Raw genomic sequence first — 17,189 nt, 5'->3', positions numbered from 1 at the left:
CTCAGGCCCCCTGCTCTGTCATTCATTTTGGTGGCAACTCCAGGGTAACCAAGCCAAGCTAGATTGTGGTCACTGTATTGATGACCTGAGAGCCACTTTTAACCTGTGCATTTGCTGTCTCTAAAATAAAAAACTGGCCTCAAATAACTTCACCAGTGGTGTGATTAGCCTGTTGCATTGCTGAGAATAGTTGTCTTCAGAAAGTGTGAAGTAGACGAAGTGATTCCTGCGGATTTCAACTTTGTCTGTTCACAGTGATGACCAAGCAGACATTTCCCCACTGCTGATTCTCAAGCCGGGTGCCCCTTTGCAGCAAGCCAGTCATACCAGGGGAAATGAAGAAATAGGCCCTTTTCCCTTTGGCCTCCTTGTACTTAAAACTAGTTCAAACTGCAAACTTACTTCAGAGAATAGTGCTTGTTTTCTCTTTGCCAAGGTTACCAGGTCACGTAGGTGCAAAGGGCCCATCATTGATGAAAAAGGCTCTGCTTGCAGTGAAATTGGACTTTTAAGTGTGTAACTATATATGTGTTGGGGAGTAGAATTAGTGGCAAGAAGGCAGATCTAATTATCTCAACTTGGAAAAGAATTTTGCCAAGAAAGACAACAGACACATGAATCTTTGTAAGTCTGACATTTAAAAAGAGGTGTGGAGTCATCCCAGTTCAGACCACGTTTTTTGTGGGGCCTTGGCATTGTGGTTGATACCAGTGTGCTGAAGACCCAGAACCTCTTCACGGGATACTTAAATCTTTAACTGGGAAGTCTCACATGACACAGGGACCCAAGGGCACAAGAGAACACACGCAAGGACTGCATTCTGTGACCAAGTGATTTTGGGATTTCTTAACTCTTCTTGCCTATTTGCTTTTTAAAGTGTGTTTTTACTCTGGGCTTTTAGTAGGGAGAAAGCTTTTGTATTTCCATACAATAAAGTCCCATGAAAATTCTTTATTAGGTGAGGATTTTCTCTCACATCATCCCTAGAGCCAGGATGTATGATCTTGTTAATGCAAAGGGGGTTAATTTAAAAAAAAAAGGCACCACAGGAAGTCTTAAAGATGTTTTGGTGGTTCCAGCTTGTAGTAAGGAACTCTGGTGAGTTGCCAGGAACATAGGGATGGACTCAGAATCTTCTGTAGTTTTTAAAAAAACAACCCTCTGCCCCCCACAACCAAAACCAACAAGCAAAAAACTTCAAAAGCCCAGATGAGTTTAGCATTACATAAGAGAATGTCAGATTTAGGAATGCACTAATCTGAGTGTTAGCGCTTTGGGCTGCCTTCTCTTAGTTACTTGGCTTTTCTGAGTCCCATTTCCTACTATGTGTGGGTTAGTTCACATGGATACAAAGATGGAGTTATCTCACTCTAAGGGAGGTAAGATAAATCGATTTTTAAGGATTTTTTTTTTACAAAAACTTAAAGGAATTTTGGACATGTCTAAATTCCCACTGAGTGCGAAATATCTCTTCAGGTCTCCTGAGGAGGGAGAATATCCTATGTTTAGAGAATGTAAGTTTTGATCCCTACATCCGTATTAGAGCATAGCCAGTTTTCACTTCACTTGGGTCTGAAGTTTGCAGAGATCATCACCCACTTCTTATTCCCTGAGACCGATATCCCGCTGTGCCATTCGAAAAGATGAGAGCATTGAACACATTTCAACAGACCTAACCCTTAACCCCTCCCTCCTCCTGAGTTGGTACCTGTGCTGTACTGAGTCGTGTCCAACTCTTTGTGACCCCATGGACTGTAGCCCACCAGGCTCTGTCCATGGGACTTCCCAGGCAGGAATACTGGAGTGGGTTGCCATTCCTTCTCCAGGGCATCTTTCCGACCCAGGGGTCAAACCCACATCTCCTGCATTGGCAGGCGGGTTCTTTGCTTCCAGAGGCACCTGGAAGCCCCCTGAGAGGGTACCTGGCCTTAGTGAGAAATCCACCCCCCTCCCCAAAGCATCGGCCCAGCCCTCTCCATACTGGGCAGCTGCCTGCTGAGGCAGCAGCCCACCCACGCCCTGGCAGTATCCAGATAGTCTGCTGGCTGAACTCTACCATCCTTTCTACCTGGCGTTAAGCTTTATGGTCTGTTTTTTCTCCATCTCTCTGGCCCTGCAGGGCCTCATTCTGGCTCAGTTCGGCGAGCTGACGTCATCTGTCCTGAATACTGCTGAGCACAAGCTGTGGATCGTTTGCCCTACGAGCTGACACAGAGCAGGGCAGCAGCCCCTTCTGCTCTTTAAGACGCTGCAGCCCTTGGTCTCTCATCCAGTCCGCACCCCACCCCCTCTCTCCCCATGGCAGAGGCCATCCTATAACGCAGAGAAAGCCGAAGCCAACGGGAGAGCTCTCAGCTCCCATCACCTGTCCATCCAGCAGCATCTGTCTTGGGACAGGTGTCTGTCCTTGGGCAACAAGACTGTGTAGGCAAACGGGCTAGTCGGTGAGACCCGTCCCACCTTCCTCCCTAGAGACCTCACTCCATCAGTTACCCCCTCCTCCTCTAGCACTTGAACTCAGAGCCTTGAGCCTGCCTCCCTCCCCAGCTCTCTTCATCCTTCCTTGCAGCCAAGCCCCATCTGTTTCCTCTGCTTCATTTTCAAATCCCTCCTCCTTACTCTCCACATTCCACTGAGGCTGCTCACTGAAGTCGTTAGTGACTATGTGTCAGCAAGTGCAGAGGACACGTCACTTCGTACCTGACACTGAGCACCTGTGCATTCCCTTTTTACAAGTCCTCCATCAGCTTCTTGGCCACTACTTTTTCCTACTGGCTTTTCTCTGCAGCTGCTCTCTATCATCTTTTCTGTTTACCCTTCAGACAGTGTCATCAGAGGCTCTTCCTGTATCTCCTCCTTGGATGCCCTCGTTTCTCCTCCCCGCCCCCCCACCAATTAATGCTTAATTCAGTTGTTTGAATATCAGTCTGACCTGCCCAGGCTTGTTTTACTCTTTAATCAAACTGGTAAGATTTCACTTGTGTTTGTTTTAATCACTCCAAACTCCTTGTGCCAAAACCTGAACTTGCCACCTTCCCATCACCAAGCCAGTTTCTCTATTACCTTCCCAAAAGAACAGCCAGAATTCTGTGTGCCATCCTAAATCCTTGCTGACCGCTTGCTACCATGTCCGATGAGACGATCACTGAACCCTTCAGGCTCGTCTCCATCTCCTCTGTTCCCCTCGGGCAGCATCACTTGAAGCTCTCACCACTCTACTTGGATTCCCATGCTGGTCATTAGGCTGATCTCTAGTTCATCTTCCAAATTTCTACCAGAATAACCACTTGCCTGGTGGCTCAGATACTAAAGAATTTGCCCGCAAGGCAGGAGACCCTGGTTCGACCCCTGGGTTGGGAAGATCCCCTGGAGAAGGGCATGGCCACCCACTCCAGTATTCTTGCCTGGAGAATCCCCATGGACAGAGGAGCCTGGCGGGCTACAGTCCACGAAGACGCAAACATTCGGACATGACTGAGCAACTAACACTTCACTTTTCAAACTGTAAAAAGCTGATACATTGACCGCGCTGTCCTAAGGAACCTGCCAGCGTTTATTAAATGCGTCTGCCTCCATGCACCCTCAGCCCCTGTGCTTCCCACACGTGCACGTTCGTCTCTTTCAACATGTCGGGCTCCTGTCTCTGCCTTGCTGTCCCAGCTCTCATTTCTGAGATGTGAGCGTAGGTGCTGCCTCTTCAGAGCCCCCCCGCCCTTTGTGCTGCTCCCTTGTGGGGCTTTGTAGCATGCAACATGATCGTTCATACATTCTGCCAGGGCAAGGACTTTGTTCCCTCACCTCCGTACCTGGCACCAAGAACAGCATCCTGTGTAGAGTAAATATCCGATAAATAACTTGAGCGGATGCAGTTTCATGCCTCTGTTCCTCCCTGGATGTGTGTGCGTGCTCAGTCGCTTCACCCGTGTCCAACTTCTTTGTGACCCCAAGGACTGTAGCCTGCCAGGCTCCTCTGTCTATGGGATTTCCCAGGCAAGAATGCTGGAGTGGGTTGCCATTTCTTTCTCTAGGATATCTTCCAGGCCCAGGGATTGAACTTGTGTCTCCTGCGTCTCCTGCATTAGCAGGCCGCTTCTTTACCACTAGCGTCACCTGGGAAGCTGGACAGTCATCCTCAATATTGTCCCCTGTGTCTGGGCTGCCCTGTCCTCATCGATCCTTTCTCCTTCGCACCTCTTCTTTCTTCAGCGTCTAGCACATCCTGAATCTCTGCTGAGAAGTCTTTTGGGTCACTCCTCTCCCCCTGATCTGACTCAGATGTCCTTTTATGGAGCTCTGGTGACATTTAGACGTATAGCTTCTCAAAAATGTGGTTCCCGGATCCGCAGCATCAATATTACCTGGGAATTTGTTAGAAAGGCAGATCCTTGGACCTCAACCTAGACCTTCGGAGTCAGAAACTCTGCGGGCAGGGCCAACGACCTGCGTTTGGACGAGCCTCCAGGGGGTTGGATGTCTGCTGGCGGTGGAGAACCATTAGAATGTTTCATCATCAGGGCCTCTGTATGTCCAGGATGAACGCAATGCCTGGAGTGGGATTATTGTAAAGATCTTCCTTACAGAGAACTGAGATCCATCTCCTATGACCTTCTACAGAAATCCTGACTCTTCTGAGGGTATGAAGCTGGTTCCACTGCCTTTGCTTGGTAGCCCTTCAACAGTTAAGGACGGCCGTCATTTCTACTTCCTGACCTTCACCTTCCATCTTCTGGTGTAGTATTAATTATTTCCCATGTGCTGTGACTTTGCCTTCAAGTTCAAACTCACTGGATATAATTGAACAAACTCCAACGCACTTCACACCCATCTTTAGTGCCTATATTCAGAGCATTCTTTTAGCTTTCAACCTACCATTCTAAAAGTGGAACTGTGTGTAGAGTCACCCCAACAAGGTGGATTCACAATGACTATACCAAGGTTCTACTGTAGAGCTAGAGATGGACAGTGGAAACCAAGGGTAGTCCAAATATACTCTCCATCTCAAAGAACCCAAGAGCAATTCTGTGAAGTGGCCCCATCTAATTGAATTGGTGTTTCTCAGCCATGGTGACACATTCGAATCGTCTGGAGAGCTCATTCCAGACCAGTTGGATCAGAGTATCCCAGAGTAGGGGCTTTCCAGGTGGCTCAGTGGGTAAAGAATCCACCTGCCAATTTAGGAGACATGGCTTTGATCCCCCAGTCAGGAAAATCGAGTTTGTTCAGATTTGCCTTTTCTAGACCCAAGCATTAGGATTTTTAAAAAAGCTCCCAGGAGATTTTTAATAATGCAGCCATGGTTGAATATCACAGTTCTAAACGCATGAAAAGGAACCAGTGATTTTTAGAACTGTGTATAATAAGGATATTTTACATACTTTCACAGTTGTGAAAATGTGCCCACACCAGCACACATAACCATCACTAATATAATATCATTAACTTGATAATGAAAATTGATGGACCAGCCTATTATTTTCCCTTTATACCGGGCTTCCCTGGTAGCTCATACAGTAAAGAATCCGCCTGCAATGTGAGAGATCTGGTTTCGATCCCTGGATTGGGGAGATCCTCTGGAAGAGGTCATGGCAACCCATTCCAGTATTCTTGCCTGGAGAATCCCCATGGAGAGAGGAGCCTGGTGGGCTATAGTCCATGGGGTCGCAAAGAGTAGGACACGACTGAACGACTAAGCACATGCCTTGTAGTATCAAATTCAAAGTTGCCTCCCATTCTCTCCCCAGGCTATTTAAAAATATCTCTAGTCTGCTTTCCCCCTTGTAGTTCATGAATTAACAGCAACAGAACCTCTCTCAGAGCTTCCTCCCTGAGATGGTGTCTCCGGAAGTGATGACAGAGCACTGGTGTCCATCCCATAGATAAAGCTATTTTCCTCTGAGAATCTTTCACGTTGGTGTTTCTTCACCTATGTTTTGCTGTCTGAAACTTCTCTGCCAAATCTTTATGAAGATTGTTCTTCATAAACAGGCTAATGTTTACAAAAATTGGGGGAGAAAAACATCTTTCTTGTTTTTTTTTTAAATAATACATGCAAATTTGTTTTAAGAACTACTAGAAGGAAGAAATAAATGAAAAATCATCTTCAACACCCAAATGACCACATTAAGATTTTCTCCAAAAAAAGAGAAAGATTTCAGTAAATTTACTTTCAGACAGCTCTCTGTGTCTATTTAGGTATGCTATCTATAGATATGTGCTCCTTTACATAAATGAGATCACACTCCACACAGTGCTTTTTGACTTGCTTCTTTTACTTAATATCAACATTTATATATGACAATAAGTGTAGATTTGTATTGTTTTTAATGGCTTTGTAGTTTTGCATTCAATGAAATCTTAATGGTTTTGTAAGAGTCATGTATATCGAGGATGTTATTTCTTTGTCTTATGTTGCAAAATTTTGACCACTCATCATTGGTCTTTTAACCTTATTTACATTTTTCTTTATAGACATTGTTAAATCTCATGCCATAACTGTAACCTCTTTAATTTTATAATTCCTGATTTTCCTGACATGGCTGGAATGACTCTCCCCAACAAGATAATAAAAATACCTCCACAATTTTGCTTCGTGCTTTTATAGCTTTATTCTCTATACTAAATTCTTGTTCCTCCTTGAATTAATTGGTGGGAGGAATGCCAAGTTTCTGTAGATTATTCCTCTCTTGGCTACATTTCTTAGCCAAGAAATGTGTCTTACAGAGCCCACATTCACTCTTGAAAGTACTGAAGCATCTACCCTGCACGTCTCCGTGTGTAAATGTGGTCATCTCAAGCTTCTACTGCCATGTATGTGTGTGTGTGTGTACATGAAATGCACCCACTGCATTGGCGTGCTATTGCTGGGTAGCAATATTACGACAAACTTCGCAGTGTAAAGCAGCACCGCTACGACCTGACAGTTTCTGTGGGGAGAGTCAGGGCCAGGCTTTGCTCGGTCCTCTGCTTGGGGATCTCACTGACTGTCGTCAAGATGCCGTTAGAGGCTGGCTGGAGAAGGGTCACTTCCAAGCACACGAGGCTGTTGTGTTTAATTCCTGTGGGCTGTCAGACTGAGGGCTAAGTGTCCTCCTGTTGGCTGCATCCTCAGCTTCTGGGCTCACACGCTTCCCAACGGGGCCACTTGTTTCCTCAAAGGCAGCAAAAGAGGGAGATCACAGAGGTCATGGTGCCCAGGAGGCAGGGGTCGCTGGGCTCTGTCTGTCCCCCTCGTAGTCCCTGTGAGTCAAATCCTGATCGAATTCACATGGTAGTGCCCCAGGAGGGAAGCTTAACAAACTCACTCTATTCATGTCAGATTTGGAAAGAGAAGGGTAATGGTTTTGTTTCTCGAATATTCATGAAAAGAAAAGCAGTAACCTTTTTCCCTTGGATTAAATGTTTCTTAGACCTCCTCAATTTGAGATAATTATAACTACCCTCTGGCATTCAGCAGAACAAAACTTTCCTGCGTCTTAGAGAAACAGAAATCTCCAAATCTCATCAAGTTTATTTCTACTGTTCTGAGTTCCTCGACCCTACTGGTAGTTCTCTACTGAACACGCTCCAAATTGTTCATATCCTTTTTAATGTCTATGCAGAACATTCTTTTGATCTTTAAATCACAATTCTGGATGAAGAAATCTGACCTCCTAGAATTTTTAATTCAGAAGATTCACAGTACACGTAATGAAGAGTCTTTGTGAATTTGTTTCCTCTCTGTATGTCTTTCTTTTTTCACTTCTGTAGCCTCATGCTTCTGGAGACTGTCAGCAAAAATTCCTATTATTTCCCATTCCTGAGCTTCATTCAGAGATACGGAAATGGGAGGATTCTCTCATCTTGGAAATTACTCTTCTTTTGTCTTTCCCTTTCATCGTGAGAGTTTCTATTTAGTTCCTAGGAATGGTAAGTTGACAGCTTAGTAAATTGATTTCTTGATATGAGAAAGGATAAGGTCAGAGAGGAGACTGGAAGCAGAATTCAGAGTTTTAAAGCATCTCATCCCACATTTGTAAATGAATAAATAATAATTTATTTCTAAGGTGGTGAGATTGTCTCTGATACTGAAAGGCAGTTCCTTCCTGTACACCCACTTACCCATGGTGGGTTTACCCCTCAGCAGGTCAGGGCTAGCTGTGTGTTGTGTTGCTTTTCTTTCCTGGAAAATGTTTAATATCCCCCTGCACTAGGCTCTGTTGCTATCCACCTAATCTATCTATCTATGTACTATCTAACTACTTTTTGTTGTTCAGTTGCTAAGTCATGTCCGACTCTTTGCAACCACATGGACTGCAGCATGCCAGGCTCCCCTGTCCTTCACTATCTCCTGGAGTTTTCTCAGACTCATGTCCATTGAGTCGGTAATGCTATCTAACCATCTCATCCAATGTCACCCCCCTTCTCCCTTTGCTCTCAACCTTTCCCAGCATTAGGGTGTTTTCCAGTGCGTCAGCTCTTCGCATCAGGTGGCCAAAAATATATCCATAGATATCTAGATAAATAGATAGAAACTAGATATCTCTATATAGATAGATCTCCTAAGTCATGTTTTAGAGTTACATAGTCCTAAGATTTCCAGGCCTCCTAACATCAGCTTTTCCATGCTTCTGTTCCCAATAAGTGGTATCTAAACCATTCCTCAAAGATAGCTAATCTTTGCATGAAAAATGTATCTGGGAAATTTATGCATCAATAGCCAAATTACATCTTTTTCATTCTAATATTACGAATTAAACTACCATCGTATAATAAATATCTGTTTACTAAGCAAAGATTTTTCCACTTTGTGAGATTTCTGCAGCTGTGCAGGAGGTGTCAAGGCTGTGGGGAATGGGTGAGTGGGTGGGGGTAGGAGGGGAAACATGATGGTCTGAGTCCACACAAAATTCCCAGTTTCCAAGGTATTTCTTTGCTAAGCTGTATTTTTCCACAGTTGTCTCTGCACTCTCTCTGGTTTGCAGAGAGGGGAGGAAAGAGGGAAAATTGACTTCAATCTAAAGAAGGAGAGCGATCTGGTAACTAAGGTCTATATGAAGGAAGGAACAGAAGATAAGAAGTAGTGTTAGGATATTTTGATGGGGTTAGAGAAGAAGCTGCACTGAAACGTGAAAAATTCTGGACCCATCTTACAGACACTGAGGTATAGAATGTGCTCTCTATTTAGCCTCTCTTTTCAAGTCATTCCTTTGCAAGGGCTCAACAGACACTGCTTTGAAGGTTATAAAAGCAGCTGAGCTCCAATCCCCAACATCCACAGGCTCTGGTCCAGAGAGCAGACTGTGAATCAGAAGGCTGGAGGAACAGGGCTGGGTCCCCAGCCAGGATCTCGGGCAGAATGAAGGCTGGCTGTGAGAACCAGAGGGGAGCTCCTACAGGCTGAAACCCGCTCCAGCCAGCCTGCCCCAGGGAGACAGGAAGGAAACCCGTCGTGTGGGAAGAACCCCACGGATACAAAGTAAAATGAGTACCATGAATGAGTAGTGAGCAATCCGCGTTCAAGTGGCACAAGGGGAAGCCACATCCTGTTGTTTCCTTAAAGCAGCAGCATCATTCACAGAGCAGAAGGCCAGCACGGCTTTAAAATGCCCTCAGACTGAAATGGGGCTTCCCTAGTTGTGCTGGTGGTAAAGAACCCCCCTGCCAATGCAGGAGATGTGGGTTCAATCCCTGGGTTGGGAAGAAACCCTGGAGAAGGAAATGGCAACCCAATCCAGTATTCTTGCCTGAAGAATCCCATGGACAGAGGAGCCTGGCGGGCTACAGTCCACGGGGTCACAAAGAGTCAGACACGACTGAGCGACTTCATTGGAAGGGAGGGGCTGTAAGACCAGCTTTGTTAGCTTCATTAACTTTTACTCACGGTGTATGTGCCTCTGCTGGATAAAGCTCAGGTCTCAGGGGGAGACATGAGTTCAGATCCTAACTGTGTATCTTAGTAGGTTTTGGCATCTTTGGTCCTCCTCTCGGAAGCTTGGTTTCTTACCTATAAATATAAATCAGGGATGAAGCTGGTCTTCCTGGTGGTCAGTTAGGACTAACGAAGAAATATGTTAAATTTCCCGGCATGGGGTCCTTGCTGCCAACACGGATGGCTTTCTGTGGGTGTGAGAAAAATATCTTTAACTCATTCAAGTATTTCAAGTGTCTGCTGAGTGGTCCAAGTACTCTGAGAGTCTTCTGTGTTCAGGAGAGGGCAGTGCACTGTCTTAAGGTCATTCCAGTGGTGCTAAGTCTGGACTTTACTCCCTGCCCCTCAGAACTGGGAGGATGGTCACTCTCGGAACGGCTGGTGTTGCTGGGAGACAGACTCTGGGTAGGTCAGGTAGATGGGGAAGGAGCAGGCAATCTCTTTTTTCTATCGAGATCAGCTGTGGAAGAGTCAGAGCTGAAGGAAACCAAGAGATGACCCAGTCTTATCCTCTTATTTCACATATGAGAAACAGGGGCCAGAGAGATGGAATAGATGGCCAAGGTTATCAGATTGAGGACTGAATATTCCTGTTCTGTCTCCCAGGGTATCCGTTGTTTTCATCACACCAAAATGTGCTCTTGCCTCATTTTCTTTTTATTTTTTATCATTTTAAAGAATACGTATTTATTTGGCCACACCGGGTCTTAGTTGCAGTGTGCAGAATCTTTAGTTGAGGCATGTGGGATCTAATTCCCTGTCCAGGGATTGAACCTGGGCCCCCTGCATTGCATGCTTGGAGTCTTAACCACCGGATCACCCAGGAAGTCCCTCGTCTTCTATTTATGCCCTTCCTTTCTGCCTTTTCCCCCACACTGATCGCCTTGCAGGCCTCAATGCCCTGTCCCAACAGTCACTTCTTCAGGCTCCTGCCTGCTAGTCTTCAGGTGCGAACACAGAACTCAACTGCTAAAATCTTCATCGATGGAAACCGAGAGCTGAGTCAGCAGCTCAGAGCCACGGCCGGAGCAAACACAACCTAGCTAGCTGATCAGCAGGGCGCAGAGTGGGGGAGTCAGGAGGTCATTCCGGATGCTCTGGCCTGATGGGGCTGTTGAGTGCCTGGAGGGTGTCCAGAAAGGAAACAGTGGGTGGGGTAAGAAGTGAAGATGCCTAGGAAAGATGAAAGGGTTTGTGCTTATTGCTCTTGGAGAGGAAAAAGCTGAGCATGGCGTTCAGATAGAGTTTCAAATGTAAGACCAGCTGTAACACCTCCTCCCTGAGGACAGAACAAGCAATAACGTAACAGCAGCCTGACGGTTTAGGCTGCAGAGGTTTCTGGAGAGTTACTCAGGGTGAGTTCTAAAAACCCTCAGTGTCCAAGCTATACCCCAGGACAATTCAGCTGAATCTTCAGGGTTGGCAGTTGGGCCTTGGTGACTTTTTAATATTTCCTGGGTGGTTTCCGTGGCCAGCCCATGGCTGAGGACATACGCTAAGGGTGAAGGTAAATCTCCTTAAGTGCTAAGGGTCGCATGATTTAGGAGAGGACCTGTTTGTTGTTATTTTTCGGTCCCTAAGTCATGTCTGACTCTTTACGACCCTATGGACTGCAGCAAACCAGGCTTCCCTGTCTAGCGCCATCTCCTAGAGCTTGCTCAATTTCGTGTCCATCGAGTCAGTGATGCCGTGTGATCTGACCTTCCTCCCTGGAAATGCTGTCAGCAGATAACAGACTCTCAGCTCTGTGGGTGTTTAGGACAGAGCCTGAGTTAGAGTCAGGTTTCAAGGTTGGAATTCCTTAGGCTGGGCCCAGACTGTAAGTTTATATGTATGCTATATACAGGATGTATTGAACATAGATAGCCAGTAAGCTCTGGAGGAGGGCATGGCCACCCACTCCAGGATTCTTGCCTGGGAAATCCCATGGACAGGGAAGCCTGCAGGGCTGCAGTCCGGGGGGTCGCAAAGAGTCAGACACGACTTAGCGACTAAACAGCGAGCAACAGCGACAGCACCTCTGTAATGACGCGCTCAACGGGTGACTGCGGCGGTCAGCGCTGGCATCGCTTCCCAGGGGAGGACCCTGTGCTCCTGCGTTAGGTGTCTTCCCGTCGGCAGGCCCTCCACGAAAAGCACTGCATGTCTGACACTTTCCCTTTGCCCTGAAAGCCCCCAGAGCTGCATCATGCCTGGGGATCCTTACATTGGAGCTTCCCTGGTGGCTCAGATGGTCGAGTCTGCCTGCAACACAGGAGACCCGAGTTCCATCCCTGAATTGGTCGGGAAGATCCCCGGGAGAAGGGAATGGCTACCCACTCCAGTATTCTTGCCCGGAGAATCCCATGGACAGAGGAGCCTGGCGGGCTACAGTGCATGGGGTTGCAGAGTCAGACACGACAGAGTGACTAACACTTTCACCTTTTTCTCACATTGCAGCTGATAGTAATCTGGCCAAGTGGTGATCTGGCCCTACCTACCCCAGTTCCCTCTCTAGTAAAACTCTTTGTCCACGTCCCCTAAAGACATCTTGCTTGCTGTGGTCTCACGGGCCTTCCTTTCTGTCCCCCCTGCCCGCCTGGCCCCTCAAGACCTCACTCCCACCTCACCGCCTCCACACAGCTCTCAGCTGCACACCCTCTCGGCTGACCTTCTGTGATTTGATTCAGCCCGTAGTCCTCCTGCCTGTGTTGTTCTCTAACTGCTTCCGGCACGGGAGTTTGTGTCTCCTTAAGGGGAAAACCTTCATGTTCTCTGTTCCCGTGAATATCATAATGCTGAACACACACCAAGAGGCCCCCACAGCCCCTCACAGACAATCGTGGGGGATGATCTCCCTCCCACCATGACCAGTGAACCACACATGTGCTCCTGGTGGGCGTTGGCTGGCCAGTGCTGACATAGCATGTCTGAAGGGGCCCTGTCTATTTTTCTCTTGTTTGGAGAAACCAGGATGGGGGAGAGAGCAAATCATAATCTTTTTTAAAAGTTTTATTTTAAATTAATTTCAGACTTATAGAAATGTTGCAAAAATAATACAGAGTCTCCATATACCCATCACCCAGCTTCCCCTCATGTTCACAAATCACGTAACCGTGGTGTCGTCTCTCAGGAAGTTACCATTGGTAGAACATGATTGAACTAAACTCAAGGCCTTTTCACATCAATGTCCCTCTTCTGTCCTCATCCCACCCAGGACCCCACCCATCACCCACTCTGCACTGAATCATTATCTCCCCTTAGTCCCCTGTCCAGAACACTTTTGAAGACTGAGTGGCCACTTATTTGGCCCAATGTCCCTCACTTTGGATTTGTCTTACATTTTCTTATGAGTGAAGAACAATTTTGGCAAGAAAACCACAGAACTGTTGTGTCCTTCTTAGTAACTGTCTCAAGCAGTTCAGGATGTGAATATTGATGTTTTATTACCTTGGTGAGTAAGAGTAAAGTCGCTCAGTCATGTCCGACTCTTTGCGACCCCGTGGACCGTGGCCCACCAGGCTCCTCCGTCCATGGGATTCTCCAGGCAAGAATACTGGAGTGGGTAGCCATTTCCTTCTCCAGGGGATCTTCCTGACCCAGGGATCGAACCCAGGTCTCCCACATTGCAGGCAGACACTTTAACCTCTGAGCCACCAGGTAACTCCCACTAATTTATTGGGGGATCTTGTCTACAAACTTCCCTGATAGCTCAGTTGGTAAAGAATCTGCCTGCAATGCAGAAGACCCCAGTTGATTTCCTGGGTTGGGAAGATCCCCTGGAGAAGGGAAAGGCTACCCACTCCAGTATTCTTGCCCGTCCATGGACCATATAGTCCATGGGGTCACAAAGAGTCAGACATGACTGAGCAACTTTCACTTGTGTACAAAAATTATCTCACTGTCTAAAGCTGATTTTCTATTTCTCTCTTTCCTTCTGGATTTAATCATTGGAATTCCACCATCTGGAAAAGCTGGCCTTCCTTCCCCATTTATTTGTTTAGTAGAGTATTTATTTCTGTTAGTGTGAAATCATGACTATATTTTATTCTTTGGGTTATAATCCAGTATCATCGTTTTTCATTTTCTTGCTCAAATTGTTCCAGTTTTAGCAAACCATGATTTTTATTTTCATTTATTGGGCTTGCTCCTTTCTTCCCTTTCAGTATGATCTTTGAAAAGAGATCCAAAAGGTCAACAGGAATCAAAAAGTTCCCTCCCCCCTGCAGTTAAACATGACTATGCCCATTAATTCACAGAAGAGAGGAACCTACCTCTTCCTTTGCCAACCCATTCCAATGTTGAAACCAGCGCTGCTCAGAAATGTTCTTTCTGAAACAAATCACGCTCCTTTTAAAACTGATTTGCTCTTCTTTCATTCCGAGGAGAGACAAAAAAAAAATGGGGGAAACTAGCTCATCGCATGTTGGTGTTTAAAAAGACCAGAGTCAATCTGATGGAGGCCCAGGCCTCCCGGGCTGCTCCTCCAGAGTTTGTTTCATGGACTCTGTTCTGGAGCCTTGCTCATTTGTTAGGGGCCTTACTGTGTTGTGAGTACTGCTTGCTGATGAGTAAGGATGGGAGTTCATGAAGACAGGTCTTTTTTCGTGAGTTTGCAGCCTCCCTGGGAGGACCTTGTGGTCTACTGCTGACACACTCAAGTCAGATGGACGGATAGGCGGGGAGAGGAGAGAGCCAGAACAAACAGAAGAATAATCATCTCTGAGAGGCTCACTGGAGTTTTTGTGATGCGATTCCGAGGTCTCGAGGCAGGTGGGGGAGCCTGGTGGGCTGTCATCTCTGGGGTCGCACAGAGTCGGACATGACTGAAGCGACTTAGCAGCAGCAGCATCATCTCTGATTTACGCTTGTTTCTGGCATGGCTGTACAATCCCACCCCTTGCATCCCTCACACCCCCTGACTTCTGTCCAGCAGAAGCCGACTTTGCTCAGGTGTCTTTCAGCCCCGTCCCTTTCAGGGCATGTCCCTGCTGACCATGAACACTTCCTTAAGGGTAAAAAAGGGCTGGCTGGGTGTTATAGGCCCTTTACACGTACTCAGATCTCCTAGAAGCTCCCACAGCCTTGCAAGGTAAGGAATATTCTCCTCTTTAAAAAAAAAAATTTATTTTTATTGAAGTATAGTTGATTTGCAGTGTTTCAAGTGTACAGCAAAGTGAGTCAGTTATACATATGTATACATATATATATATATCTTTTTCAGATTCTCTTTCATTATAGGATATTACAATGTACTGAATAGAGCTCCCTGGCTGTAGGATCTTGTTTGTTATCTACTTTACATGTAGCCGTGGGTATCTGCTAATCCCAGTCTCTTAGTTTATCCCTCCCCCTCTCCTTTCCCTTTTGGTAACTATAAGTTTATTTTCTGCGTCTGTGAGCTCATTTCTGTTTTGTAGATAAGTCCATTTGTGGGATTCTTTTGGTCTTTGTGAAAAAGATCTTTATTTATTTATTTATTCAGCTGCACCGGATATTAGCTGTGGCATGTGGGATCTTTAGTTGCGGCATGTGGGATCTAGTTCCCTGACCACAGGTCACACCCGGGCCCCCTGCACTGGGAGTGCAGTCTTGGCCATTCCACATCTAGGGGTGTCCCTGTCTGTCTTCTGTCTGCGCTCATGCTCAGTCCTGTCCAATTCTTTGCAACACCTGGGACTACGGCCCACCAGACTCTTCTGTCCGTGGGATTTCCCAGGCAAGAATACTGAAGTGGGTTGCCATTTCCTTCTCCAGGGGATCTTCCCCACCCAGGGATCAAACCTGCATCTCCTGTGTCTCTTGCATTGCAGGCAGATTCTTTACCCTAGCTAAGTTCATTTGTATCATATTTCAGATTCTGCAGATAAGCGATATCATATTGTATCTGTCTTTCTGTCTGACTTACTTCACTTGGTATAACTACCTCTAGATCCATTGGATGCTCCTCTTCATCTAGATGAGAAAACAGGACTTTTAGAGATTGGACACCTTGCTCACCGCAGCAGCCTGGGAAGGGTTAGAAGCGGGACCCAGACCCTGGAGGACCTTGGCCTCGGAGCCGGGAGCCGGAGCAGCCCTGGGCACACTCAACTTGTTTCCCTGGTCCCTGGTGGGGCTGGGGCTCCCGACTCCACCCTCTGCTCATCTCCTCCCCGTCAGTCCGCTCCTGCACCATGACCCGGGTAGGGCTTTGCTTTGCTGTGAACCTTGGCACATCCTTTTCTGTGATAGTTTAGACAATTATTTAAAATTCTAGCACATTGTTTAGAAATTCAAGCAATACTAAAGCTTAAAAAGCAGAAGTGGAAAGTGCCTCTTCATATCGCCTGACCCCAACCCTACTCTCCAGATGTAACTACTAACAACCGGGCAGAAAATATTTCTTCAGACTTTTCTGTATGCGGATAAGTGTGTGTATGTGTGTGTGTGTGTGTGTTTGGGAAGTATTTCTAACTGGCCAAAGTTTATAATCTACACATCTTTATTCTAAATCACTGTCCATTCTAAGTCCTAAGTTGCTAAAGGGTAAGATAAATATGCGTTTAAGTTAATCTACACAGCACCTGACCAAAGAAACACCTACTCTTGGTGGATTTATGGCAGCCCTTGAGTCTAGAGTGAGAGAGAGAGAGAGAGAAGGCGGGATCCCTCTCGAGAGACCTGAGGTCACCCGGGAGGAGAGTGCTGCCTACCAGCTCACACTCGAGGGTGAGCGAGGGTGAGCCTTTGAGCTGAGGGGAGGGGACAAGGGCGGAATGTGGGCTGGGCCAAGTTTAGAATTACAAGTGCCAGAGGAGTGGGAACCACACTTTAAATAGCCATCACCTCCCCTTCCCCCAGATAATTCTTCTCCCCTCTGACCGGACCTCTGGCAGCAACTACACTAAGGTTGGTGCTGTTTTCTTCTCTTTTTCTCTGGGTGTCAGACTTCAGGTGGGTTGGATCCATAAGACTTACAGTTTGGGGATCCTCTCCTAGAAAATATGACATTTATGTGTGGTACTCAAAGACTAGCTATTTTCTTGACTTTCTGAAACTTTGATGGCTGCTGATTCAAGGACCAATGTAACTTGGAGAAAGAGGACCCCAGATGAAAGGGGAAGACATTTGGGTTTACTTCTAAGAAAATGAAGGCTCTCTGCTCTGAGACAAGATTGAAAGTTGAAAGACCATAAAACAAGATTGAAAGAAAATAAAAATTCAAGTGCCTGTTATACTATGAAGTGCTTTCATATATGTGTGTGTGCGCACATATATATACATGCACATGTATATAATATATATACATGTATGAAATATA

Source organism: Bos grunniens, chromosome 5 (genome assembly GCF_055505025.1).
Source record: "Bos grunniens cultivar Pamir isolate PY7600 chromosome 5, Bosgru_T2T1.0, whole genome shotgun sequence".
Classification (NCBI taxonomy): domain Eukaryota; kingdom Metazoa; phylum Chordata; class Mammalia; order Artiodactyla; family Bovidae; genus Bos; species Bos grunniens.
Note: the sequence above shows the minus strand (reverse complement) of the source record.